General features: G+C 33.8%; 1 long non-coding RNA gene across 1 annotated transcript; it reads left to right on the plus strand.

Moving 5' to 3' along the window:
* Positions 1 to 24,624: 24,624 nt before the first annotated feature.
* Positions 24,625 to 26,820, plus strand: LOC135156152 (uncharacterized). The gene is made up of 2 exons (XR_010295302.1): positions 24,625 to 24,911; positions 25,551 to 26,820. It is a non-coding gene; the product is annotated as an uncharacterized LOC135156152 (long non-coding RNA).
* Positions 26,821 to 27,692: the final 872 nt, after the last annotated feature.

Here is a 27,692-nt window from a genome sequence, read left to right on the forward strand (position 1 = left end):
TGAAAACAGTTATAATTATGCACATCGTCATGAATATTCATTAGGTGGGCTGATGTCACATCCCCATTTTCCTTTTTCTTATGTTAGTTATGAAATAATAAATTTTTCATTTTTTCATACCTGTGTAAATGATGTGTCTCCATTATGATGAAATAAGTTGCAGCAATAAATAACTAATGCAGTTAATCAGTTGTCAATCCAATTGTTTCAGTTCTTGGTAGAAATTTTTTGAATAAACCTAATTTCATATAATAAAATACAAAAGAATGAGTGCGGATATGACATCATCAGCCCACCTGATGAATATTCATAAAGACATGCCTAAAACTGTTTCACCAGAATAATGCAAATCTTTAAAATTCAATAACTTCACTATTTGTTATCCGATTTTGATCAAATTTTCAGCATTTTGCTTTGTGAATTTTACTCTATTTATTGAGATATATATATTTTCAGCTTGTACCATCCATTTAATACAAATAATGCAGACTAAAGCCAAAAAAAAATCGTTGGGTTGATCTAGTGTGCCTTTTAAGTCACATTGAGAGAGAGAAAATATTGTATTTAGATAATTATAACCCTGGTAAATCACTTTTATTATAAATCAAACTAAGGCATTGATACGAAGTTAGTACAATTCCAAAATCATGATGATTGAAATTCTAATTTCATCTATGTCGTTCTAATTGAAGTCTATAATAGTAGAGCGGATTAGCTCCAAAAATCACAACAATTGTGCAAATTTTGACTAAAGCATATAACTTTCACAAGTATTAGTATATGCCATAAGATTTATTTTAAAGATGGGAGGTAAATTTATAAATGCCATTTTCGGCCGTTGCCATGGCAACGGATTAATTTCTCCAAAATAACATACATTCCCATATAAATGGTAAATAAACATGATATAGATGACCAAAATGATAATTTTCAGGCTCCCGATTGAAAACAAACGAAATTTAAAAATATTCAAGATCATCAAGATAGTTCCAATTGGTCCGTTGCCATGGTAACGGCTTGTTTTTCCCCAGAAAAATAAAAATTTTGATTAAAAAAAGTTTTAGATTATGATATATCTTTAATTTCCCCTAATTTTACAGTGCTTAACAAAGATATTTTGGTTGCTAAATGTGTAAATTACATTTCAAGCCATTGCCATGGCAACCAAATAACATCTAATTTACAAAAATAACATGGTTGTCAAGACAATGGATAGGTGGAAAATACAATTGGAATTGACTTAATCTGTATGCTTAAGTTTCGACCCCCTCATTTGAACAAAAAATACAAAATTGTTCTTCAGGAGTTCTTTATAAAGATAAAATATTATGTTGCTTTGAAAATGCTTGAATCAAATTTAAAAAGGAACAATTTTACAAAGGGCCCGTTGCCATGGCAACAGCTTATTTCCCTCTAGAAAGGTAAAAATATTGATAAAAATGTAGAATACATGTACGGTATGATCATCATTCCATTTTCCCTAATTTAAAGGTACTAATCGAGATATGTTTGTGACTAAATTTATAAATATCACATCTTAAGCCATTGCCATGGCAACCAAATAACATCTAATTTTAAAAAAAAGTGGATGATAAGGTTAAAAACAGGTGAAAGATACAATGAATATTAACTTAATGTGCATTCGTAAGGTCTGACCTACTCAACTAATTTAGGGGAAAATAATACAGTCAGTGTTCTGCATGAACTAATTAAAATGATAAACATTGATGTTGCCTTGGTAATACTTGAATTCAACGATAAATATAAATGTTCCAAATGGCCTGTTGCCATAGCAACGGATCATTTACCCAAGAACATAAGCAGTTTTGATTTAAAAAAAGGACTGTATAATCTGATTTTTCATTCATTTCCCTTAACTTTAGGGTAAGAATAGATATGTTTGCTGTTAACATGCAAATAACATATAAATCCATTGTCATGGCAACCAAATAACATCTAATTTGAAAAAATATAACATGGTTGACATGATAATGGACAGGTGGAAAATGCAATTTATATCAATTAACTCAAGGTTTGACCCAGTCATTTAATTTTGAACAAAGATTACAGTGTTTCGCATTAGTTCATTAGAATGATGAAATTTGAGGTTGCCTTGGTAATGCTTGAAGTTAATGATAAATATCAATGTTGCAAATGGGCCGTTGCCATGGCAACGACTCTTTTTTCCCAAGGAAAGCACCAAATTTGATCGAAAAACAGTTTAAAATCTGCATTTTGTCATAAATTTCCCCTAATTTTAGGGTGCAAAGCATAGATATGTTTGCTGTTGATGTACAAATAACTTAAGCCATTGCCATGACAACCAAATAACATCTAATTTCAGTGGCTTAATTTGGTTTCTATGCGATGGTTTTAAGGGTGAAGTAGTACATTGGGACTAGTTACAAGGACAGCCAGTGGTCTGACGTGTCCAAAACCCTAAGACGGCTTCCAAAAATGGAGTTTGAAGTGGCTGTTGATATATAAATGGACATATAGGTAATTTCCTATCAATCTGAGATATATGATTTTGGTGTCTAGACCATGGTTTCAATGGTCAAATAATACACTATGACAAGTTGAATGGACAGTCAGTTGTATATTATATAAAAAAATCCAAGATGGCTTCCAAAAATGGAGTCTAAAATTGCTGTTGCTGCATTAAAAAAGTAGTTTGTTTGATATCCTGGAATATGTTTATGTCATGGTTAAATGGGTCAAATAATACATTAGGACAAGTAACAAGGACAGTCAGTGGTCAAGTTTGTCAAAAAATGCAAGGTGGCCTCCAAAAATGGAATAGCTCCTGTTACTAACAAATGGACATATTTCGTGTAATATATGCCAAGGGCATATTATTTTGATATCTAAACCATGGTTTTAAAAGTCAGTAAATACATCATGTACATTGGAACAAGTTACAAGGACAGTCAGTAATCCAGTGTGTCTAAACATCCAAGATGGCTTCCGACAATTGGAGTCTAATCGGAGTCTGTTACTTAAAAATTGACATAGTTCATTTAAAATCCACCAAGAAAAAATTATTTCGGTGTTCACACTTTGGTTTCAAGGTTTAAAAAATATGTTTAGACTGGTTACAATGATATCCAGTTGTCAATTTTTTCCTAAAAATCCAAGAGGGTTTTCAAAATGGCATCTAAAATGACTTATATCACTCAGAAATTATCTGAGTTCATACAACATCAACACGTGAGAAACATTTTTGGTGTCTACACTGTGGTATGAAGGGTCCACTATTACATTAGGACAAGTAACAAGGATGGTTAGTTATCAATTTTGTCCAAAATCCAAGGTAGATTCTAAAATTACATCAATGGGTGCTGTTGCCAACTCTTACCTGCTTGCATTTTGAATGTAGGCACCAAACTTATTTCTCACAAGTGGATATTACATCCACTTCAAAGTAACAGTCGTCATTTTAGAACCCATTTATGGAAGCCATCTTGGATTTTCAGGCAAAATGGACAATTGTAACCAGTCCCAAAGTATAATTTGATCCTTGAAACCCTAGTGTAGACACCAAAATAATATCCCCAGGTGTCCATTTTTTAGTAACATTATAACCCCCATTTTTCAAGTCATCTTTGAATTTTTTGACACAATAATGACACCTGACTGTCCTTTCAACTTGACCAAATGTACAGTATTACTTGACCCTTTTAAATACTAGTGTAGACACCAAAATCATATCCCCAATGTATATTATTAATGAACTATATTATGTCCATATTGAAGTACCAACAGTCAATTTAGACCCTATTTTGGAGGCCATCTTGGATTTTTTAACATACCAGTCCACTGACTGTCCTCGTAACTTGTTCTAATGCATTAAACCATGGTTTTATGATTATGGTTTAGACATCAAAATCATATTCCCCAGACAGATATTGAGCAAACTATGTCCTAATTTATATTTGACTCTTGAAAATATGGTTTAGACACCAGAATCACATCTCACAGGCGGATATAGAATGAGCTCTGCCAATTTTTAAGAAACAACAGTCAACTTTAGACCCCATTTTGTAGCCATCTTGCGTTTTTTAACATACCAAACCACCGACTGTCCTTGTAAGTTGTCCTAATGCATTACTTGACCCTTTAAAATATGGTTTAGACACCAAAATCATATTCCCCAGACAGATATTCAACAAACTATGTTTATTTGTAAGCAACATTAGACATTGTTTTATATCTTTTTTGGAAGCCATCTTGGAATTTTGGACATACAAGACCACCGACTGTCCGTGTAGCTTGTCCTAATGTATTATTCACCTTTGAAATCATAGTTTAGACACCAAAATCATATCTCACAGGTGAATATAAAATGAGCTATTCCTTTTTTAAGTACCAGCAGCCATTTTATAATTATTTTCGGAAGCCATATTGGATTTTCGGACATACTTGACTGTCGTTGTAACTTGTCCTAATATTATTAGACTCTTGAAACCAATGATTTAAAGTCAAAATCACTTCCCCTAGGCCAAATTGAAATGAGCTACGTCCGCTTTAGGTATCAGCAACCTTTTTAGATTCATTTTTTTGAAGCCATCTTATGTTTTTGGACATTCCAGACCACTGGCTGTCCCTGTAACTTGGCCCTATGTACTATTGATCCTTGATAATAACCAATGAATAAAAAACAAATTAAAGCCATTTTATCAAGTAATGGATGAGTTGTGGATTTTTAGCCTACGGCAGCCAGTGAGGGCACCATCTTGGATTTTCCTGTTACCCTGGAGTACTTAATTTTTCTTTTCAACCTTTCAACCAGTAAGGGTATTTTAAAGAATTTAGATATTTTGATAAGTCTACTTATTATGTAAAATTAGCAGTGAATAGATTATACTTCATGTTGATTAGATTCATAATTATGTTAATTTAAAAATTATCACAGTATTTCAAAATCTCCTTTGTCAAAATCTGTAGTGTAATTTTGAGGGGTCCAGATATGATGTATTGAGTAAAATTTAGTTTTAAAAGTTGTCAGCTAGCCCAGCGAAAGAGTAAAACTTTCGAAATTTTTCATTTTTTTTTAACAAAAATAAAATTTTGTAAAAGATTTTGGGTATGTATTCGTAAAATAATCATATCTTATCCATCTCTCTTTCACTTTCTCTTTATTTTTTTTCTTGGTAATGATTTTTTTTGGGGGGGAGTAGGGTTGCAGAATTTCCGGGAATTTTCTTGATGGAATCTTTTCATGGGAATAAACGGGAATATGGTGGGAATTTTTAGCAATTTTTAGCAATTTTCAAGAAATGATGGGAATTTTCAAAAAGTAACAATTTTCTGATATATGCAGTAATTAAAATGCGTACTAGCAGATGATATTTGATAATTCTTTGCCATCAAATTTCGAGCCAAGTATTATGCTAAAACAGTCAGACAAAGCAAAATTTTAATGATTTCCATGTAAAAGTTGATTTACTGTATTTACATTGATTAGGAGCTCAAGACCATGTCAACTCCTCAGATAGACTTTTGATTTTGATTTATCAACGCCTATAATCCCCTTATATATTGATATGATGAACGGCCTTAAAGCACAAATCACACCAAGACGCTTTTTTCAAAATGGCAGCCTGCGAATACTTTGAACGAAATTGACCAGCCTCAAAATTAGAGTTTCGGGAATTTATTTGAGCCCCAAAAAGTCTGATATGATTTTTGTAGGTCTTATTTCGATGCCATGTATATATAATGAAATAAGATTGTGCTTATAATTTAGCATATTTATGTTCAGCACCCTCAAACAATGGAAAAGGAAATAAAATAAACATTTTATTTTTATCAAAATTTGTACTTTTAAGGGCGATTAGCAACAATGATATTTATCATTATGTTCAAGCATTACCAAATCAACATATCGTTAGAAATTATGCATAACACTTAATGTGATTTTAAAATTAAAAGAGGTCAAACCTTACGCATATTGAATTAATTTCATTGTATTTTCCACCTGTCCATTATCTTGTCAGCCATGTTATTTTTTGGTAAATTAAATGTTATTTTATTGCCATGGTAATGTCTTAAGATGTTATTTATACATTAAACAACAGAGATGTACGTGTATGTTTGGCACCCAAAGCTTAGTAGAATTGAATGGAAAATAAAATTCTACAAGGTATTTTTTATCAAAGATGGTATTTTAGGGGGAATAAAATGACCCTTGCCATGGGAATAGAACATACATTTGTAAACATTGATATCAATAAATTCAAGCATTACCAAGGCAACATCAGTTTTTATCATGCTAATGAACTCATGCGGAATACTTACTGTATTTTTTGTTCAAAACTTAATGACTGGTCAAAGTCAAACCTTATGTAGATTAAGTAAATCTTTACTTTACACTCCACCTGTCCATTATCATTACAACTGTGTTAGTTTGTTTTAAAAATTATATCTTAATTGGTTGCCATGGCAATGGCTGAAGATGTTATTTATTTATTCACAGCAAGCATATATATGCTTAGCTCCCTAAAATTGGGGCAAATGAAATAAAAATCAGATTTTACAATTTTTTTGTTTATCAAAGATGATACTTTTCTGGGGGGAATGAGCTGTTGCCATGGCAACGGGACATTTGAAACACTAATATTTATCATTAAATTCAAGTATTACCAAGGCAACATAATTTTCTTATTCTGATGAACTCATACAGAACTATTACTGAAATTTTTGTTCAAAATTAAATGACCGGCCAAACCTTTCGCATATTGAGTTATTTGTAATTGTATTTTCCACCTGTCCAAAATCTTGTCATCCAAATCACTATTTTTTTGTATTAGATATTATCTGGTTGCCATGGCAATAGCTTCAGATGTTATTTATACATTTTGCATCAAACATATCGATGTTTAGCACACAAAGATTAGGGGAAATGCAAGAAAAATCAGATTCTACAGTCCCTTTTTTTAATCAAAACTGGTACTAAATGATCTGTTGCTATGGCAACAGGCCATTTTGAATATTGTTATTTATTGTTGAATTCAAGTATTACCAAGGCAACATCAATGTTTATCATTCTAATTTAGTTCATGCAGAACACTGACTGTATTATTTTCCCCTAAATTAATTGAGGTGGTCAAACGTTACGCATATGTACATGTTAATTTTTATTGTATTGTTCACCTGTTCATAAGCTTATCATCTATGTTTTTTTTTTTTTAATTAGATGTTATCTGGTTGCCATGGCAATGGCTTAAGATGTTATATTTATAAAATTTAGTCACAAACATATCTCGATTAGTACCTTGAAATTAGGGAAAATGGAATGATGATGATACTGTACATGTATTTTACATTTTTAGCAATATTTTTACTTTTCTAGAGGGAAATAAGATGTTGCCATGGCAACGGGTCCTTTGCAAAATTGTTTCTTTTTAAATTTAATTCAAGCTTTACCAAGGCAACATTAATTTTTGTCTTTATAAAGAACTCCTGCAGAACACTTTCTGTATTTTTTGTTCAAATGAGGGGGTCAAATCTTAAGCATACAGATTAAGTTAATTACATTTGTATTTTCCACCTGTCCATTGTCTTGTCAAACATGTTATTTTTGTAAATTAGATGTTATTTGGTTGCCATGGCAATGGCTTGAGATGTAATTTACACATTTAGCAACCAAAATATCTTCGATAAGCACAGTAAAGTTAGGGGAAATTAAAGATAAATCATATTCTACAACGTTTTTTTAATAAATTTTTTTATTTTTCTGGGGAAAAACAAGACGTTGCCATGGCAACGGACCAATTGGAACTTTCTTGATGATCTTGAATATTTCTAAATTTCATATGTATTCAATTGGGAGCCTGAAAATTATCATTTTGGTCATCTATATCATGTTTATTTACCATTTACATGGGAATGCATGTTATTTTGGAGAAATTAATCCGTTGCCATGGCAACGGCCGAAAATGGCATTTATAAATTTACCTCCCATCTTTAAAATAAATCTTACGGCATATACTAATACTTGTGAAAGTTTCATGCTTTTGTCATAATTTGCACAATTGTTCGGCTAATCCGCTTTACTAAACAGCATCATTTTGAGATTGATTTCTAATAAAGAAAAGTTCGCAAGTTATCATCAGGTCATTGTTGTAAAGGTCATTTTACCTCTTAGATTGATGAAAATTTTATTTACATACACTCGGAATATCAGAGATTCAAAATATTTTTTTACCCAGTCAGTCTGCAACTGAGCCCCTGTGTTAATGAGCAAATGAGCAAGATTTATCCAAGTCCTCTCGTGGCTGAATTCATGTCCCTGCAAAATCTCGTGAATTGTGAGACTTTTTTTCTCAAAGAATTTAACCACTTTCTCCTTGAGTAATATTGACTATGTTTTGTACCATGGGAAAGAGTAAATGTTACTCTTTTATATTGGTTATATCTTTTGAATAAAATATTTTGATAAATAAGTGAAATTTTGGCCTGAAAAGATGCCTCAAACAGAATTTCTTCCTCTGTTTTCACTTGCAAATTGCGCAACATCATGTGTTTTAGGCACAAACATTATTTATTTCATCAGAAAGCTCAAACTCTATGTTTTCTTACAATGTCACTCTTGATATGTGGCATCTTTTAAATGGGTCAGCAGCCAGCTTTTCCCACCAAAATGCAAGACGAGATTTCTGAAATTTCTGAGTAGCATAAAATCCAGAGTTCTGATTTGCTGAATACTGTTTTCAAAACAAACAGGCGCGGGTAATTTGAAGAGATGGTGAGTGTGATCTTGCAGGTGGTGAGTGTGATCTTGCAGAGGCCCAGTGTGGGGAACATTGGAATTTGCGTGGGTGTGTGGTCTCTATGACCAATCAGAGCGCAGTATTCTTATTTTTGAGCTGCTAAATGTACTTGGCCTATAAAAAGCTGGCTGCTGACCCATCTAAAATACATATTCTTATAAAAATTATATCATATTAAAGCTTAGATCTTCAGCTTTATCATAATTTAAAAATCATTTGTGCTCAAACAGAAATTAAGTTTGAAAACAACAACTTTTGTTGCATGAAAATGATTATTTTGTTTCATGTTTTAGATCAAAAGTTCCCCTATATTAAAAAATCGTTTTAAAAATCCAAACACATGACCTAAAAGAATGATTCTTCTTCTTTACAAAGATACCAAAAACATGAAATTTGGTCAATATTTAGAGCAGCTAGCAATGGCCGAATAAAAAGAGGTGTTTTGGTCCGCACCAAGCTCATTAACAATGCAAAAACCCTCTAGTCATGAATATCACTTGGATAAAAGAAGCTACTTTTTCAGGGCTTGCCGACTGACTGTACCCGCTGTGGTTTGCGGTCATCCAAACACTGGATTGAAATGGAAAAGACTTGGATTTAAATCATTGGAGAATAAAACTTGTCGAGGTATTATGATAATCTACATTATTGGTTATGTCATACCAGGCGAATAAAGTCAGTCAATCATCCCTATATAAATCACGCAATATTAATTACGTAAGCAGGCTATGGTAATGACATCATTTAAAAACAATGACTAGAATCTATAAGTATCCAGTGTTGTGGAAAAGCCCTGAAACTCAAACCCAGTCACTAACTGCGACCGCGACCTATATGTCCTAGTATTCCATCGAACCTTCAGCAAATTCATATTCCAGATACTGAAAGTTCGGCTAGTATAATAATTTTATCCCATAAGAAACGTGATTGGGCTGTCATCTTATTTCATTGAAAAAAGACGTATCGGTTAGACTAAATGAAATAAGAAAAGTATTAAAGGATATACCTTTGTTGATATCATTATAGATCAAGAGCTTTCAAAGCAATCTCTTTTTTAATACTTGCTTCCCTTTGACGCTCCAAATTAACATATCCATGAGAATAATAAAAGTGTGGTTTAAATGGCACGATTGCACATTTTTATTTTTCTTGTTTAATATTGTATTATCATCATGTGGTTATCTAACACGTTAGCGGTATACGAAAAGAAATACTAAGCCATTTTTAGAGAGGTGGAAAGTTGTTTCTTAAGAGCTTTCAGTAAAGACATTAGTCGCATCTTGAAAGGTGCAAAGTTGATCCTAGTTTTGTGGTGTCCACTTCAAGCATTTCTTATTCATGATAGATAAATTAGCGGTAGTAATTTCCATACCAAAAATCATTCTTGGGTATAAAGACTATCACTCCAACACACTATGGACTCTGAACTGCTAACGACGAGCCCAAACTGAGGAAGAACTTTGGTCCGTTGGTTAAACATTTTTTTTACTCTCGTTCGCTTCTTCGATCATGATGAAAGTTGAATGGTTGATTGAAATATGTTTAATAATCTGATCATAATAATAATGATAATTGCCTGATTTACTTTTTCTCAGAATTTTTTTTTTTTAGCTCAAAGAATAATTCCTTCTAAGTACCCATTAAACCTCACCTGCATGGTTGAGTGTAGCAAAATGTAGATAAATTTAAAAGAATTCATAAACAGACTCCTTGCTGCACTGTAAAAAATATTGGGTAAAATTTCAACCAGCACGAGGGTAATTATATGTCCAACCAATTTGGGGAAGTATTTTACCCAATGCGGGAAGCATATTGTCCAGTGAGGTTAAAGAATAAGCAACAATTACTTGGGCACAAATTTCATTACACTGGATAAATAAAAATGCCCCAAAGAAATGTTCAATGTTGGTTGGACACATAATTACCCTCATGGAACATTTTTACCCAATATTTTTTAGAGTGTGTCGACATCCATTGCTAATTGGTCTATACAAAAACCTCGCCTAATTTCTAGTTGGTCTCATCACAAAAGGTCTATTCCTATTTACTCTCTAACCTATTTTGTCTAATTTCCAGTCAGAGTATGCCTATTTTGTCTAATAAATTTAGTGTATCACGACTTAGTACACACTTAAAACGTTGGGCAACATATTGTCCACTGTGTTGGGTAATCTATGTTGGTAGAAAATATATATTCTGGGCAATTATTATCCAATTGAGCAAATTTATTCCCAATTATTAGTTTTTATTTCCCATTTTGGTCAGATTTTAACCAATAGTTGTGTGGACAGTATGTTACCAAGTGATGGTTAAAAATTGGCCCTTTTTTGCCCAAACTTTTTAAGAGTATATAAAGATTAACTGTTTTTTAAATCGAATTTCATTTGAGAAAGTTAAAAAAATATGATAGGTAGACTAAGTGAAAATTAGACCAACATTGCACTAAATTGAATGAGAATGAGACTAAGGGGGTATCATACAAAATGTGTAGACCAAACAGCAATGGGACCAAATTGATGATGGACCAAATGAGTTTTAGCCCATGTTGTACCCCTTTTTACCATTTTCCTTACCTATTCTGCCCTTTCCATTTGTTTTCGTATTTTCTCTCTTGGTCATGGAACTTTTTCTTCAGTGGGGGGGGGGGAGGGTTCAAGTACCCCAAGCCCCCATATTTACCACAGTGTCATTAGATTGTGAGTTGTGAGTTGGATGATATAAGTGTGTGTATTATTGGATTAATCTGGGCCCTGGGAACGATATTTTGGCTGGGGGTGCTGAAGTAGTCCTAAATTCAGGAGCGGATCCAGCTTTCGTCAATAAGGGGGAGGGAGGCGAAAAAAAATGTCACCCATATTTTACCCGATCGGTCACTCAAAGATGATTTTTGTTTGTTTCTTCGTAACAGTCACTTCTTTATATTCTTATAAAATATAGTAATCTAATGAGCCATATATAAATAGTGCGAGCTGATTTTTTTCATGTATCTTGTCCTGAAAATCGAACATTCTGAGCAATGTTTGTGATCCTGAACAAGATCCGTATATAACTGATCGAAAAGGGACCTGTTGAGGACTGTTTGTAGTTAGGCCATAAAGCGATACATATTCAATATTCAAATAAAGCGAGCGCGAAGCGCGAGCTGAAAATTTTTAACATTCCAACCTAAAATATGGAAATTCTAAGCATATTTTGTAATCATGGGCAGGATAGGCATATAACTAAACAATGCGAGCGCATAGCGTGAGCGGGAAAAAGCCACGAGATTTAGACCTAAAAACGGATCACTCTATTCATACTTTGTAAATCATGACAAGAATGGGTAATTGGGTCTCCTAAATCAATGTTAGCGCGAAGCGCGAGCAGAAAATTTTAGTCTGAAACTGGATATTATAAGCATGTTTTAATTAAAAAAGAACAAGCTGTGTATCTCAATAAACATGCGTGTGTGTGATTAAGAGTTATCCCTAGTACCTGGGCATTCTAAATATATTTTTTATCATGAAAATCAATAATGTGATCGCGAAGCGCGAGCTGAAAATATTTCATATTTCTATCTGAAAAAGGGTCAATTTTCAAGCATTAATATAAGCACTGTGTAGGAAAATCGTGAAGTGGATATTATGAATCGCTCTTAACAAATGATGTGAGCGCGAAGCGCAAGCTAATATTTTTATTTTGACCTAGGACCTGGACATTCTAAGGACATTTTGTGATCTTATGAAAATGATGACTTTCTTCTATTCCCCTTTCTAAGCGCGAGATATTCCATTCTGATAAAAAGGACAGCTTTATTATTAGGCATTCATGAAAATGTTATTTTTGTATTTATTAATCTAATAAGCTTAATGACAGCTCGAAATTTGTTGATATTAATTCCTGAAAACTGGATATTTTAAGCACTTTTGTAATTATGAATAGGATGCATGGGTTATTATATTTTTAACAAATTTTCAATGAGAGCGCAAACCGCGATGTCATGAAAAGGGGATATCAAGTAGTTTGTTTTTAATTAGAATTGCTTATTATTATAGAGGAAATTATTTAGGTATACATTACTCACCAGTCAAAATGCGAGCGCGCAGCGCTGGCTGATAAAATTTGACAATCAAACCTGAAAATTAAGGGATATTTTGAGAACTTTATGGAATACACGAAAAGAATAGTTACCTGACAAATCAAATAACGCGAGCGCGCACCGCGAGCTGAAAATGGTGATACTGACACAATAAAACGGACATTTTACAGAGCAATTTTTGAAAATCAATTTATAAATCAAACAAAATAATTAAAGCTCGATGTCGGAGCTGAAATATGTTTTGTATAATGACTTCAAAATTTGACATATTAAGCTCCATATCAGCCTATTGAAGAAGAATCTCATGTAGGCCTATCTCATCAAACATGCAATGCAAACGCGAAGCGCGAGTGAAAACTTTTTATAGTGACATGAAAGGTTTTTCATTTTATTTTCCAAGTCGTCCCCTCACCTCATTTTATTCACCCTTCTTCATCCTCTTATTTTCTTCTCTCTTTTCCCTTCTCTTTTCTTTTTTTTAATGCCTCTCCCTTTTTTTTTCTTTGCTCCGTCAATAGGGAGTCTCGGGGCCCCTTGGGTCTCCTGGATCCGCCTATGTTAATTTGACAAGCAAAAAAAATCACTGCAAAATGAAGGACGTTTTGGTGCCAAGAAACTTGATAAGCCAATAAAGGGGTTTCAACACAAGATGTTGGTCATTTTCCATACATTTCTCCTATGTGACACACCAACCAGAATTCCAGGGGGTGCTGCCTATGGAAAATAATACACGCAGCACTCCCTGCGAAAATCTTGGGGGTGCTTCAGCACCCCCGCTTCCCAGGTCAATGGGATTAATCCTAATATAACATACCTGCATCTATTTTGCTACAAAACTAATTTCCAACCATGGAATGGGCTGAAAATTTTTGGAATATTTTTTTTCTTCAAAAAACTTTTATATCTGGTTTGGACTTTGCCTTTAATGATCCTGATCCCAATCACTGAGTGGGAAGATAAGTATTGCAGTTATAATCGCATTCTTCCTCTTTGAAAGCCATCTCTCCCATTCTTAATTTTGATCTCATCTTGTTAAATTAATTTGGGGACGTCATTAGCAGCCATCACAAAAGGCATTAAAATTGTCATTATATTCAAGGCATCAGCTTTATTTCATAACACGAGATTTATAGGCAATGTTTATTTCAACAATAAAGAGAGGTTCTATTCATCCATCCAAATGAGATTTTTTAAAGCTAAATATCATTTCAAAATCCATGTTTCGATTCATCCCAAGGTAAAGAGTTAAATGTTTTAATTAGATTTTGAACATCGAGATGCAGCACAAATCTTTTCTGAATTCCAGAACTTTAATAAGTATCTATAAATTTCAAACAATTAGAAGATATTTGTAGCTTAATTCTAGATTCGATTTTCCAGATTGCATTGAGTTTATGTTGTGCACATTTGATTCATTTTAGTTTTCCAGATACCGTTTTGAAAAAAGGTGAGTTATTACATCAAAAACATTAATATCATTAAAAGGGTAAATTTCAGTTCATTTGATTTGGCCAATAAACGCAATCTTATATGAGTAACAAAATATTTAACTTTTGATTTCAAGGCAAGAACAAATCTCGGAGAGTTACCTCGAAACTGACTGCAGCCTTATGTTCCTCAGCGATGTTAACCCTATACGATTTGTAAAGTGTGTGTGCGTGTATGTGTGAGAGAGAGAGAGGGGAGGGGGGAGATGGAAAGAAAAAAAATCGAGTAGATTCATATAACATTTTGGAATAGTCTATTTTTAGATCACTTGGAATGTTTTTTTTTTTTAATAATAGATATGCGAATTGATTTTAACTTTGATCACTTTCTAAAAATAACTTGAAAAGCTTTTAGAAAAAAGCTTATTGATACGAATGATAAATAGCGAGACGCACAAAACACTAAAGATTAACGAGGGGGGAAAAGAGGGCCAACCATTATTTACAATGAATCATCATTTGACGTCAGCAAAACAACTTTACTGGAATTCGATCTTTTTGTTCGTGAGTGTTCTATTATGTGGAGTCCTTGAAAAATCACTGGTGTGTATAGCTTTAGTATGAGGTTCAATCAGAGGAAAGGCACTGAATAGCGTAAAGCTTACCGAACCATTTATGGGCATCCGTCGGACATGTAAATAAATACCAGTGAATAAGTAATGTAACGTGAAATAAAAAGGAATCGTTTGAAATAGTTCTGAAAAATTGCTCTCATGAATACAAGAGGAATGATATCGAATAATACTTGGCGAATTTGTACAAATGCTGTCGGTAAATTTATCAGGTATTAGCAAAACCATAAGAAAATGAAATTTCGTTAGGCTCGAATTGGAATTAATCTAATCACAAGCCAAGTTTCGCTTTAACACTTGGGAGAAGAATTATAGTAACATACTATTCTTCAAAGGGATATCCCCTTTTTCTCTGAGCGGCGGATTTTGATTTGCGGTAATGAAATGGACAGGAAGGTTTTTGCTCCTTTTAATTTCCCAAACTAGAAAAACTCAGATCTAATCTTGGTGTAAATATCAACGGTATACCACCTTTAATTTCTAACATGACAATGAGAAATGAAAAGTTAGAGAATAAAATTGGTTTCTGGAGACCATTAAAACTAGACTGGCAATATGCGTTTTAAACCACAAATAAATTATTAGAAGCTAATACATTGCAGCAGTTATATCAAATTTGAATAATAATCACTGGTTATGTATTATGATTCTATGACTTCTTATACCACTTTAGGATATGAAATATATAGTTTGATCATAGGCATAAATGTTGGTTGGTTGGCTACATTCTAAAATATATTGGGTAAAAATGCTCCATGTTTATCCAGTGTGGTGAAATTTTGGCCCATTTTAAAGTATAATTGGTGCTTGTTTTTTAACATCACTGGATAGTATGCTTTCCGCATTGGGTAAAATACTGCCCCAAATTGGTTAAACACATAATTACCCTCTTGCTGGTTAGAAATTTTACCCAATATTTTTTTACAGTGTATTTAGATATTTACCGCAAAATATTACATGACAGTCACATTATATGCCAATGAGAGAACTTTAGGAAAGCCCTTTAATGGGATGGTCCGGGCTGAAAATATTCATATCTAAATAAAAAGGGTGAAATTCACAGAGCAAAATGCTGAAAATTTCATCAAAATCGGATAACAAATAACGAAGTTATTGAATTCTAAACTTTATCAATATTTTGTGAAAACAGTTATATGCACATCGGCATGAATATTCATTAGGTGGGCTGATGATATCACATCCCCACTTTCCTTTTTATTATGTTATTGCATGAAATCATAAATGTTTCATTTTTTCATACTTGTGTAAATAATGTGTCTTCATCATGATGAAACAGGTTGCGGCAATAACTGATGCATTTAATAAGTTTTCAATCCAATTGTTTTAGTTCTTGGTAGAAATTTTTTTAATAAACCTAATTTCATGTAATAAAGTACAAAAGAACAAGTGGGGATATGACATAATCAGCCCACCTAATGAATATTCATAGAGACATGCCTAGAACGGTTTCACCGGAATAATGCAAATCTTTAAAATTCATCAACTTCGTTATTTGTTATCCGGTTTTGATCAAATTTTCAGCATTTTGCTTTGAATTTTACTCTATTTATTGAGATAGAAATATCTCCAGCCTGGACTATCCCTTTAAGGCTTTGTGGGTACAGTTCGCTCAAATATTACCTTGCGTTACAGGTATATCAGAATCTCTCCCCCATTCCCTATAAAAAAACATATCGAAATAATCCAACAAGGTATGTATATACACCAACACGCACACCCTAAGAACCAAACACACACACTCCACATATGACAGATCCATCAACCTTCAGAGAAATTAGATGCCAATGTATAGTTGGTATAATATATTGAAAAATAGTAGACATTATAACAATACTTACAGGTGAACAGATAAATGATAATTATTCAATATTTCTTTAAATTGTAATAATTCTTTACATTCAATAACACTATTTGGGAGGGAATTCCGTATGATAGGTAAACTATGAAGCACCGTGACTTCTGAGACAGTATACTCTGCACTTTCCACAGATGTTATAGATATGAACTACGAGTATTATGATTGTGTATTTGATTCTATATAATAATAATGATAACAATTATGATGATAATAATAATAATAGTAACAATAATAATAATAAAAATACATGATTTACCAAGTATCATGTCAGATCGCAAAGCCTGGAGTAGTAATGTTACGTCATTCTCGGATGCTTCCGATAAGAAGTAATAGTAAATAATGATAATAAACAAATTAATCGAACAGAAGTCGAATATTGCTAATAAATTTAACTTTTCACTCTTACTAGTATCGATTAAATTCTTCAGAAAGTCACTTCTCATTTACACTGATAGATTATATCATTCTAATATAGAATACGACACATACTGAAGGAAAGAACGGTCACCTCGAATTAAAATAATTCCCCATAATGTTCTTAATATCTAATCTTGTGTATTAGCTATTGGCATCGCTTCATGGACAAACGAATGACTTTCTCCAAGCATGAACTCGCGAAAAACCTTGAATTTCTGACATCGAATATTGGTCGCCGTTCATGCTCGTATCTCATATCAAACTATGGAAAAAGAACTGGATAGAGTCTGTACATAATGGATCACCATGATAACTGAATATTGATCCACGTTAACTATTGAATTATACAGCATCGCTGGAGCAGTGCTGTTGTCAATTTGATACTGCTATATGGATTGCGCATCACATAATAATTCAATAAAGCGTCAAGAGAAAGAGAGAGGGAGGGGGGGGGGTGGGTAAAGAAAAAGAGGGGAAAAGGAAGGGGTATATAAAAGATGACTCGTTATTACATACCATTCTCGTTATATCAAAAAGAAAAAATAGAATAAGCACTGTTTCCTCTTTTTCAGGATCAGAGGGTGGGGGGGGGGTCTCAAAGATACTGCAAAATATGATTGACAGTCATCTTATTGTGTTTAATCTAGTTATTTGAAATCCATGTAAGACTGTAATGCAATAAGATTTTTTTTTTAATACGAGGGGCGCCATACTTGTACAAACTGCATTTTACATGAATTTGCCATGTTTGATATCAACAATTATTTTAGTGTCAAGCGTTACTGTTTTATGATTAAGCAATCGGGAAGACTGAAGAAGAAGAAAAAAACAAACTGAGAGCACATCTTTCCCAGTAAGTACATTGGAAAATTATACATTGGGAATAGCGGGGTTTAATATGTACCAGGGTTTAATAACTGCACTCTCATTACAGATGTGAGACTTGGGGGCACTGTACCCTCCTAAATTCCTCGACCGACAAGAGGAAAAAGGGAAGGAACGAAAAGGGAAAAGCCTGTTAGAGTAAGGAAACATGGTAGAAGAATTATGAATTATTTGAGATATATAATTAATCGAGATATGAATGATACCATTCATAGAAATGTACTGTTTTCTGTGTTTATTACACTGCATTCTATGAAGAAAATCCATTTGGAAACCATGGTTGCTTCCTTAAAAAAGATCTATCGAGTCACATGATGATGAGGGAATAAATTCTCCTGCATGAGGCTTTGACATTGTGACACACACTGTAAATGCTGAAGACATTCGGGTCGCGTACCGCATATTTTGCGAAGTAAAACAACTCAATTTTAGATGAAAATAGTAAAGATGATAATGTTTTTATAAGGTATATACGAAAATAACCAGTGAGAGCGTGACCATATTATTATGACACCCTGCTAGACCTTTTAGTCATTGATATAATTGTAGTATCAAGTCGGCGCGCTAAACCTGGTTTTTATCTGCAGTTCCTTGGTTTGGTATTTCGACATTCATTTTTATAAAACCATTTATTTTATAGTGTTCATTCTCAAAATGAAAATCGACATGATATACCCTTCTCCTCCTTAGATTAATTTTAGAGTGTAGTTGATGTACAAACGATTGGCAATGGATTATCGCATGGCGTATTTTCGCAATAGGTACCACGTGACCACGATATGCGTGCCATGCCAGTTATCACGCGCTCCCTAAACGGTGATAACGAACATCAAAATGCAGAAGGCCCCGGGGTGTGTGGTGCTAATTTGCGGCACGAAGCAGCCATTAAGCTCCGTCGCATGCTACCCTTCCACAAATACACACACGCGTATATTGCCTCTCTCCCCCACATATACATACATCTTGCATTCCTAATCCATTGTTTTCACGAGACTTCAGTCGTCGCTATTACATGCTTATCAGTTCATGACGATTGTCAAAATTTTGTTTTGCTCGCCTCTTCAATAGAGCCAGAAAGACACCTCTCGGTATTAGATAGAATACGGAATTGAAAGTTGTACCAATCTCGACATGTGTGCATCCATGTTATGTATTTATATGATACGGTATCCATTTTCGAGTACAAGTGATTAAAATACCGTATTTCTGCTAGATTAGTATAAAAAACGGAATATCGACTAGAATGTATAGAACACAATAAAGAAAGACAGAGGCATGGTAAATTGATAACAATGATATAGGGATTTTGTTTTTACTAAAGAAAACTAAAAGTAAGAATAAAATGTAAGAAATGTAAATGAAAGAATGAATGGAGATAAATGCACTAATAAAATGTAATTTGCATTTTGTTGATGCACTTATATGAAAAAAATCAATCAATCAATTACATAAAGCCAAGTGAATTGTAGCCTAAGCGTAGACAAAAACCTAAAAGATAGAAAATAAAACAGGTGGGTGTTTCATGAAAGTTGTCAGCACTGACTACATTGTCAATGTTGACAATTTCAGTGAAATCCTTGGTTTTGATTGGCGGAAAGGCACTGGCCTCTGACTGTTACTATGGTAACTGTCGGAGAAAGACCACTTGTCAGTGCTGACAACTTTCATGAAACGGTCCCCAGGAAGGGGACAAGGAAATCTAGCTAGATCATAATCAGGGGCCGTGGAACGGTTTTCAAAGTGGGGGGGGGGGGGGGACTGAGCCAAAAGTGGGGGGCTGACCATGCAAAAAATCACAATAATATGATAATTTTTACGTTTTTGTACACGCTTCCGCAGCCCCTGATAATAACATAAATTATTATAATTATACTGTCCTCATACGTGTGATATTATTATTTAACGTTGACACTGATATCTCCACGTAAAAACTCTTTTATCTGGTTAGGATTTTCTCTTTGTGTTTCTTAAAATTCGGTAAGAAAATCTCATTCAAACCACAAGCGTAATCTTAGCCCAGCGGCTAAAGTATTGATGCTCTAGCCTACACTTCAAAATGTACAACCTGAATTGACACGGAATAACTCATTCTAATTCGTACATGCACACCATCACACACACACCATCAGACACACACCCACATATACCCACGCACTCACACATATATTCGTAAAGTTTAAAAAGTGACGAGAATCTTTAGAAGAGATGAGCCAAGAAAATAATTATTTGAACATATACCTCATGCAAAATCATTGAAGGATTTTTTTGGTTTCTCGCATTTCAGGAAGGAATTTCAATTGAGACAGACATAAATCGTTTGTCTTAGTGAAGTATCTATATAAAAGCTGATATTTTGTTTGGTGTTGAGTTGCTTTATAAAACAAATTGGCAACATAATGTCAATCTTTAAAGAATAAATTGACAAAAGAGCAAATTTAAAGTAACTTTAGAGTGAGTTTGGAAAAAGCACAAGTAAATTATTATTTTTTAAATTTCCACCAAGTAAACTCCTCAAAATTTTGAGAAGTTTATTTGGTGAAAGTAAAAATAAAATCAATCGTATCAAATCCGCTCTCCTTAACCTCAATCTTAGACTAATTAACATTGCTACTACCACTATATCTTTAAAGACGTATTTTCAAATTAATATCATTTATGATTTATAGTGTGACGTTATACATGTACTTGGCCAAGAAGTCTGGTCATAGCCTGTTGCTCCTTGAGCGTTAAAGTGTCATTAGCATGAAAGGCAAGAACTTCGTATAGTGTGTGAACCCTGATCTTGCAGTACACTCAAACTCTATTTGCACAGACATGACAGAGGTCTCTATTACTCCATTACCTCACGGCAGTGTAGCAGCGATAACCTTCATGGCCAGTCGTTTGTTCATGTTTTCTTAGATCAGCATCCGATTGCTTATATTATGGGAGTTGGCGCCACCCAAAATTTACTGCAGGGAATGTGTGCGAATTCATATGGAAATGAAATGTATCCAATTCTTTAAATTAAGGTTGTTTATAGCTTTCTGTCAAACATCCATAGGCCTACACGATGTTGAGAAATCTACTTATCCCGGGGGGGGGGGGGGAAGGGGTCAATTCCATTGACGAGTAGATCTATAAAAAAAAATTACCATGATAAATTGTATATAGCCTGTGAAAAATTGCTACTTCTAGGACCACTGGAAATGTTCTCACTATGAATGACAATGATATTAAGTATTTTTAAAATCATTCTCACGGCGCACCAAGAAATCTACAGTAGATATCTTTGATATATACCATTTTAGAATACAATATTTATTGGGGTCCGCATAGACTTCTTAGTTTTAATGAAAGCATGACATGAGCAAAACACGTATTCATTAAATGATTGGTAAATGAACAGAGTAACAGAGTTTCTTTCACATCTGAAAAAAATACACACTTACCACACAAACGCATTGACATTGTGATGTCACATTTGAGTAGCTCCCCCATTTTTTAATATATGGAATATAAAACCAATGAAATGCCATTTCCTAGAAAGTTGAAATAACTTGTTATTCTTGCATGTCACACAAACTTTACACCCCTTAATGATTTATTTTGTAATCTTGAACCATAAAAAATGTAATTTATCGAAGTGATATCACATGCACTTTTAAAAGAGTTGGGCAAAAAAAATGCCCAAATGTTAACCAACCCTGGGCAACATACTGTCCACACAACTATTGGTTAAAATCTGCCCAAATTGGGTAATAAAAAGTAATAATTGGGTAATAGATTTGCTCAATTTGATAATAATTGCCCAGAATATACATGTATATATATTATCAACATACATAACCCGACACAGTGGATAGTATTTTGCCCAACATTTTAAGTGTGTGAAATATGAAGCAATTGCTCGTATGTGACATCACAAAATCAGAATATTGAAAAGCCATAGCTTTTTGATGCTTTCAAAAAGGGATATTTGTCAAACCATCCTTTATGTTTTTTTCTCTTATTTCACTTTGATTTTATGACGTACTGAAGCATGTAGGTATCACTAATTATTGTCAAGAATTGATCTCATAATGAGAAGTGATGGTACACGGATATGAAAATGCACAAACAACTGCAAACGACAAAAATGCATGTTTGTGTTTGACGTGTAACTCTTCATTCAACAGTTCAATATCTGAAAGTAATTGTTTTGATAATAAGTATTGACACTGATAGAGGAAGAAATCTATTCAAATGCAGTTTTATGACGACAATACAATACTGAGGAGTGATATATCAGAATAAACTTTGGCTTAATAAAGATATAGTTGTGAAAAAAGGAAGATGTCTAGTAAGCCTATAGTGTATAGGGATGATGATTAGAAGTCTGGGAATAGGATTACCATGAAACCTATTAAAGATATCTAATAAACATACAATGAAGTATAGGTGAGGATATGTGTGTGTGTGTGACTAATCGTAAGTGTGGGAGTTGTGTGCGCGCGTTTCTCTGTGTGCATTTAAATATGAATATTAAATACATCTTCACATATACGTATTACCTTAAAATGAAATACGATGTGTAGCAAATACAAATAATTAAAAACATCCTGTGTAAGCGTCGACTTGGTCATATAAACCTTTTTTTAAAGAAATCCCAATACAAATCTCTACTGAAATTAAAGTCACACTTGTAAGATCTGAGTAAAAATTGGTAAATTCCTTTCCGATACTACGAAGAAAAATAGAGTTTTATAGAGATTTTCACTTTTTATAGAATAGTGTTTATTATTATTTTTTTTATCATAGTGCAAACAAAATTATCAAATCATGGTTGTGACAGTCATATGAAATAATACAGTTTCGATACAAAATAGTCAAAATACAGAAATCGTATACATGAACAGTCGTGATATGCTCTGAGAGAAAAGTGAGTTTGAAATCATTGAGAAAGAAAAAAAAAATAGATATAAATCAAAATACATCCAAAATACGTAAAACGTACTTAACACAACAATACTCATATGATATAACATCATGGCCCTGGAAAGCGGGAGTGCTTCAGCACCCCCAAGATTTTCCCTGGGGTGCTGCGTGTATTCATTTCCATATACAGTAGGCAGCACCCCCATGAGTTTTTCTACATTATATCAAAATTAGATTAGACTAAAAACTATCAAAATATCATGATTAAAAGGAAAAAATGCAAGGAGCTGCTACATTCTCTTAAAAAAGCAGAAGGCCTTCTAGCACCCCTCATATTTTAGATGAAATCTATAATAGAAAATAATTATACTAAAGTGTGTTTTATTTTTTGTTCTGAAGCATTACAGGGATAGTCATTAACTTTACCTGGGTCGAATGCACGACAATATGGATTAAACAAAGAATATTATTTAAGATTCTCTTGTACGTGTATAAATAATTTCATGATCATGTACCAATGTACGTTTATTAAGGGGGCACTTCAGCTTCACAATCCTAAACGAGAAAGTTTGCGTTCATGTAGAGATCTTTATCGACTAACCTATCAGGCAACCCGGAGCAACTTCGGGTGAACGTAGTTTTACTGTTGCTGCGGCAAAAGAATGGAACAAGCTTCCCATTACATTGAGATCTGAAACTTCTCTTCATAGATTTAAGAAACAGTTGAAAACTTACTTGGATCCAATATAGATGTAGCCGTTTAGTTGTAAATTGATCTAAAGTGTAAACGCTATGATAGAGTGTACGTTGTATAGCGTTCCTAAATGCCTTATTTATTATGGATCAATTTAAAGATCGTGTAGGCCTAAATTATTCTATCATCTACAACCTCACCACTGTGAACCCATTGGTCTTCTCTTCTTCTTAACCACTAGAAGTGAAGGATCTGAACAGATGTGAAACTTTTAATTTAACCCCCGTGTCGTAAAGCAATAGACGCAACATTTTCAAATAGTCAAGTTCGTAACCGTCGAGCACGTAAAAATCACCCCCAATTCTTTTAATCCATTGTCCATGGGAGAGGAAAACACATGTGAGATTTTTCCCCACCATCGAGAGCTTTTATGATATTTAGAGGGCATAAGCAATTTACTTTGCCAGGCGTGCAGGTGTATGCAACATGTCACGATACAGCGTTCCATTTCCTTGCCATTTTTTTTATTAGAAATGTAATTTTAGGTCCATTATTTCGTATCGTTTATTCTAGCGTTGAAGGGCATTTACTATGTCCACTTCGTAGGCCGATCCAAAATCTTGGTTTTCTGCGTCTTGATGCATGGCGACATGACAGTGCGCCAGATGATGTCATTTTAAATTCAGAGAAATAGATAGAGAGACGTAGGGAGAGAAAGAAAGAGAAAGAGGGTAGAAAAGCCTCAATCAGGTGTGGGATTTGTGTGTGAGTTATACAATGCGAGAGTTTGTGTGTGAGTTTGAATTTTCGCATGCATTGTAAACACGCGTAGTGTGTGTGAGTGTGTACGTGTTCATTTGTAATTGTGCATTCACACACACACACACATGCTGGTTCTTAATCCCTGTATCTACGTCAGAGAGGCTCAGTTGAGTATCAGAGAGCGGTACCGTTAAGACGTGTTACCCTAACTAGAGTACGAGGCTGGCCCTCGTACACCTTAAAATAATCCAAACTGACGAGGTAGCAGGATCTACCGTTTATTTATAAAACCCGGGCGCTGGTTTCGTCGCGGGAACATAACAATATATAGAAGAAGAAATATATATCATATTTTTATACAACGTAGTCATCTTTAGAAGAAATTGTAGTGTTCCATCATTCATCAAGCATCACCTTCCCACCACTATCATCATCATCACCATCGGTCAGGGCTGGACCCTTACAAGGTGAGTCTTTCCTTTTCAGTTGATGCTCAGCTGTGAATGTTGGATCAAGGATTTGTTATTCCTAGATTCTACATCAGATTGTAGGAGGTACTATCTTTTAAGCATCATCTCCTTGTTATTGATATTTAATTAATTCTATTAGCGATTGATGTCATGATGGGTCTGTGATAATGAATAATGTGCGGTTAGAATACTGAAGACGTGGGGGTGTGGGTCTGAGAAAGGGTGAGAGTATTTCTTCGCGACCGCTGGAACCATTTTACATTGATAGAATGAGGATGTGGTCGACAAGAAACATCTTTCTTCCATTTCATATGTAACCCAATGTGGTGTAAGGTGATAATGCTGGTTTTGCAGAGTAGAGTTGGGTTTCATTCCACATATCTATTAAAGATATCTTTTATATTCTGAACAAAATGAAATTTGGTTGATAATGATATTGCAATGACTACAAAATATTTTTATTTGCCTTTTTGCACCACTGGGGGGGGGGGGGGGTCGTTGAATTTCCAGAATAAGCGTTGTGGTGCATCAACAACCTTAATACATTTAATAGTCAATTTTAGTTCCTCCCATCGTGACGAAAATTTTCTTTGGTGTTCCATTTTTTTCTTCAAACCTTGCTTTCTTTAAATGCAGATCTACAATAACAAATGTATATTTCGGTAAATGCATTTTTGATGCTTAATTTTGGTGAAAGATTTTCTGTATGTGCTCACTTTCTCATATGTTGTCTGCTGTTGATTTATATTTGGAGCATTGAATGTAAAGATATTGGTCTACATTTGGACACTCTCTCCCGTGTCTCTACCAATTTTCTCGTCATATGGAATTTCTTGGTTGAAATGATCATGCATTCATTTTTGGGGTATAGATTTCATGAATAGGTTCACGTTCATGTATATTAAACCAGCGGACCACTATTTTTCCATTATGATATAGTCAGTTTGCCGCAATTCTGTTAACATTCTGATGAATAAATAAAAGTACATCAAGATTCTACCATTCTACATGCTTATGGATTGATTCATAATATGCAGGAAAACGTATGATAATGATGTCATTATTTGAGTATACGCCATATCACCCAAAATAGTTATGACGGTCTGTCAATAGGACCAAAGAGCACGTATGGGTGTATCAACTATCATTTTATTGAGTTCAATGAGGTACATTTGTATCAACTATCATTTTATTGAGTTCAATGAGGTACACTCTCTCGGGGTTGCGATGCTTAGTCTGTAACTCCTTGGTTTATTAACAGTCATGGCGTTTCATTCAACTCCATATTTTTCTACAACCAGTCCTCCAATTTCCACCTGACCGAATGACGAGTTCGGCTAAATCCCTCATAGTTCATTTCGGCTAAGAAATTAGACCAACAATTAATTGGGTAAAGTGATAATTGAGACAAGTGGTTATCTGTTAGATACTATCATGACTATAACAATCAGATAAATTACCGGAAAGGCAAAATCAAACGTGGTTTAAAAGGGGTTAGACTGAATGAAGATGGGCAAAACTGAAATAAGACCAAGTAATCATGGAGCATAAAACAATTCTCACCCTAAAATTCGTTGACCGGAAGCGCAGCATAAAGCAAGTATTATTTTGAATGGATAGTCACAATAACAGAAAGTTCTCTGCTTCTTATAATGTTCGTTTCAAAAACTGTTACAAAGATTATATGAATGAAAGTAGATGAAAAGACTTTCTTTACCATTGACGATGGCTATTCTGTCGACCATTAACTGAGCATTGCCCTGAATATGCCCTAAAAGTCAATGCATACAATAAACAACAAGGCATTTTATATGTCTTTTCATTTTCATGTGCATTATGGGTGAGTCGATGATGTCAAAGGCGCATTATGATAAAATATGGAACTCAAATATTTGAAGTTTTATTTTTTTTTAAATGCCAGAAGATAGGCACGATAAGAGAGAGTGTTGCGTTATTGTCGTTGCGTAAAAGTTATTACCCATGTTACATGTTATTTTGAGACGACTTTGAAAATTAATAGATTTATAACAGATTCAGTGTTATATAATACAACATTGGATTTCGCTTTATCAACTTGATTTTTAAGATGCATGTGGCCATTAAAGTACGTAATAATTATTGGTAAATTCAATGATTATTCATTGTCAAAGTTTAAGTCATGGTAAGATGAAAAGAAATCTACATCATGAGACATGATGTGTAAATGAAACCATTTTTATCTACGTTTAGACTATAAGTGGGTCTCTATTATTTTCATCCTTCATAATATAAAACCAGCTCCCTGGAGTTAGAGAGACCGTTCAGGACATGCAACATCCGTTTACAAATAATATAGATCAATAAAAGACAAATATTTATAATTGCCTTTTCAGTTTATTGAGAAAAATAAGAGCGATTTCATGTATATATTGGCATGTGTTGACTGAATCTAAATAATTGGTGAAAGTTGTTGAAGTTTCATATGACATGAAAGTAATCACTACTTGTTACGACCAGATATTTTAATGTAAGCATATAGGCACTATATGTCCGATGTAATTCGCGTTATCGAATGTTTTCCAAAGCTTTGGAAAGGAATATAAAACCACATGCGCTGATAGTATAGAAATTGAATCAAGAATGTATATTAATACTGAAATGATATGAGGAAATGAGCTCACAGGTTGCCATTAGCTATTGGCATCTTTTCTTAACATAGGAGTGTGGACAGCGGTGAAGTCATTTAAATCTCATAGATCTTTTGATATCAGAGTGATTTCCGTCGTAGTTGATAGTGAT

Source organism: Lytechinus pictus, chromosome 2 (genome assembly GCF_037042905.1).
Source record: "Lytechinus pictus isolate F3 Inbred chromosome 2, Lp3.0, whole genome shotgun sequence".
Classification (NCBI taxonomy): Eukaryota; Metazoa; Echinodermata; class Echinoidea; order Temnopleuroida; family Toxopneustidae; genus Lytechinus; species Lytechinus pictus.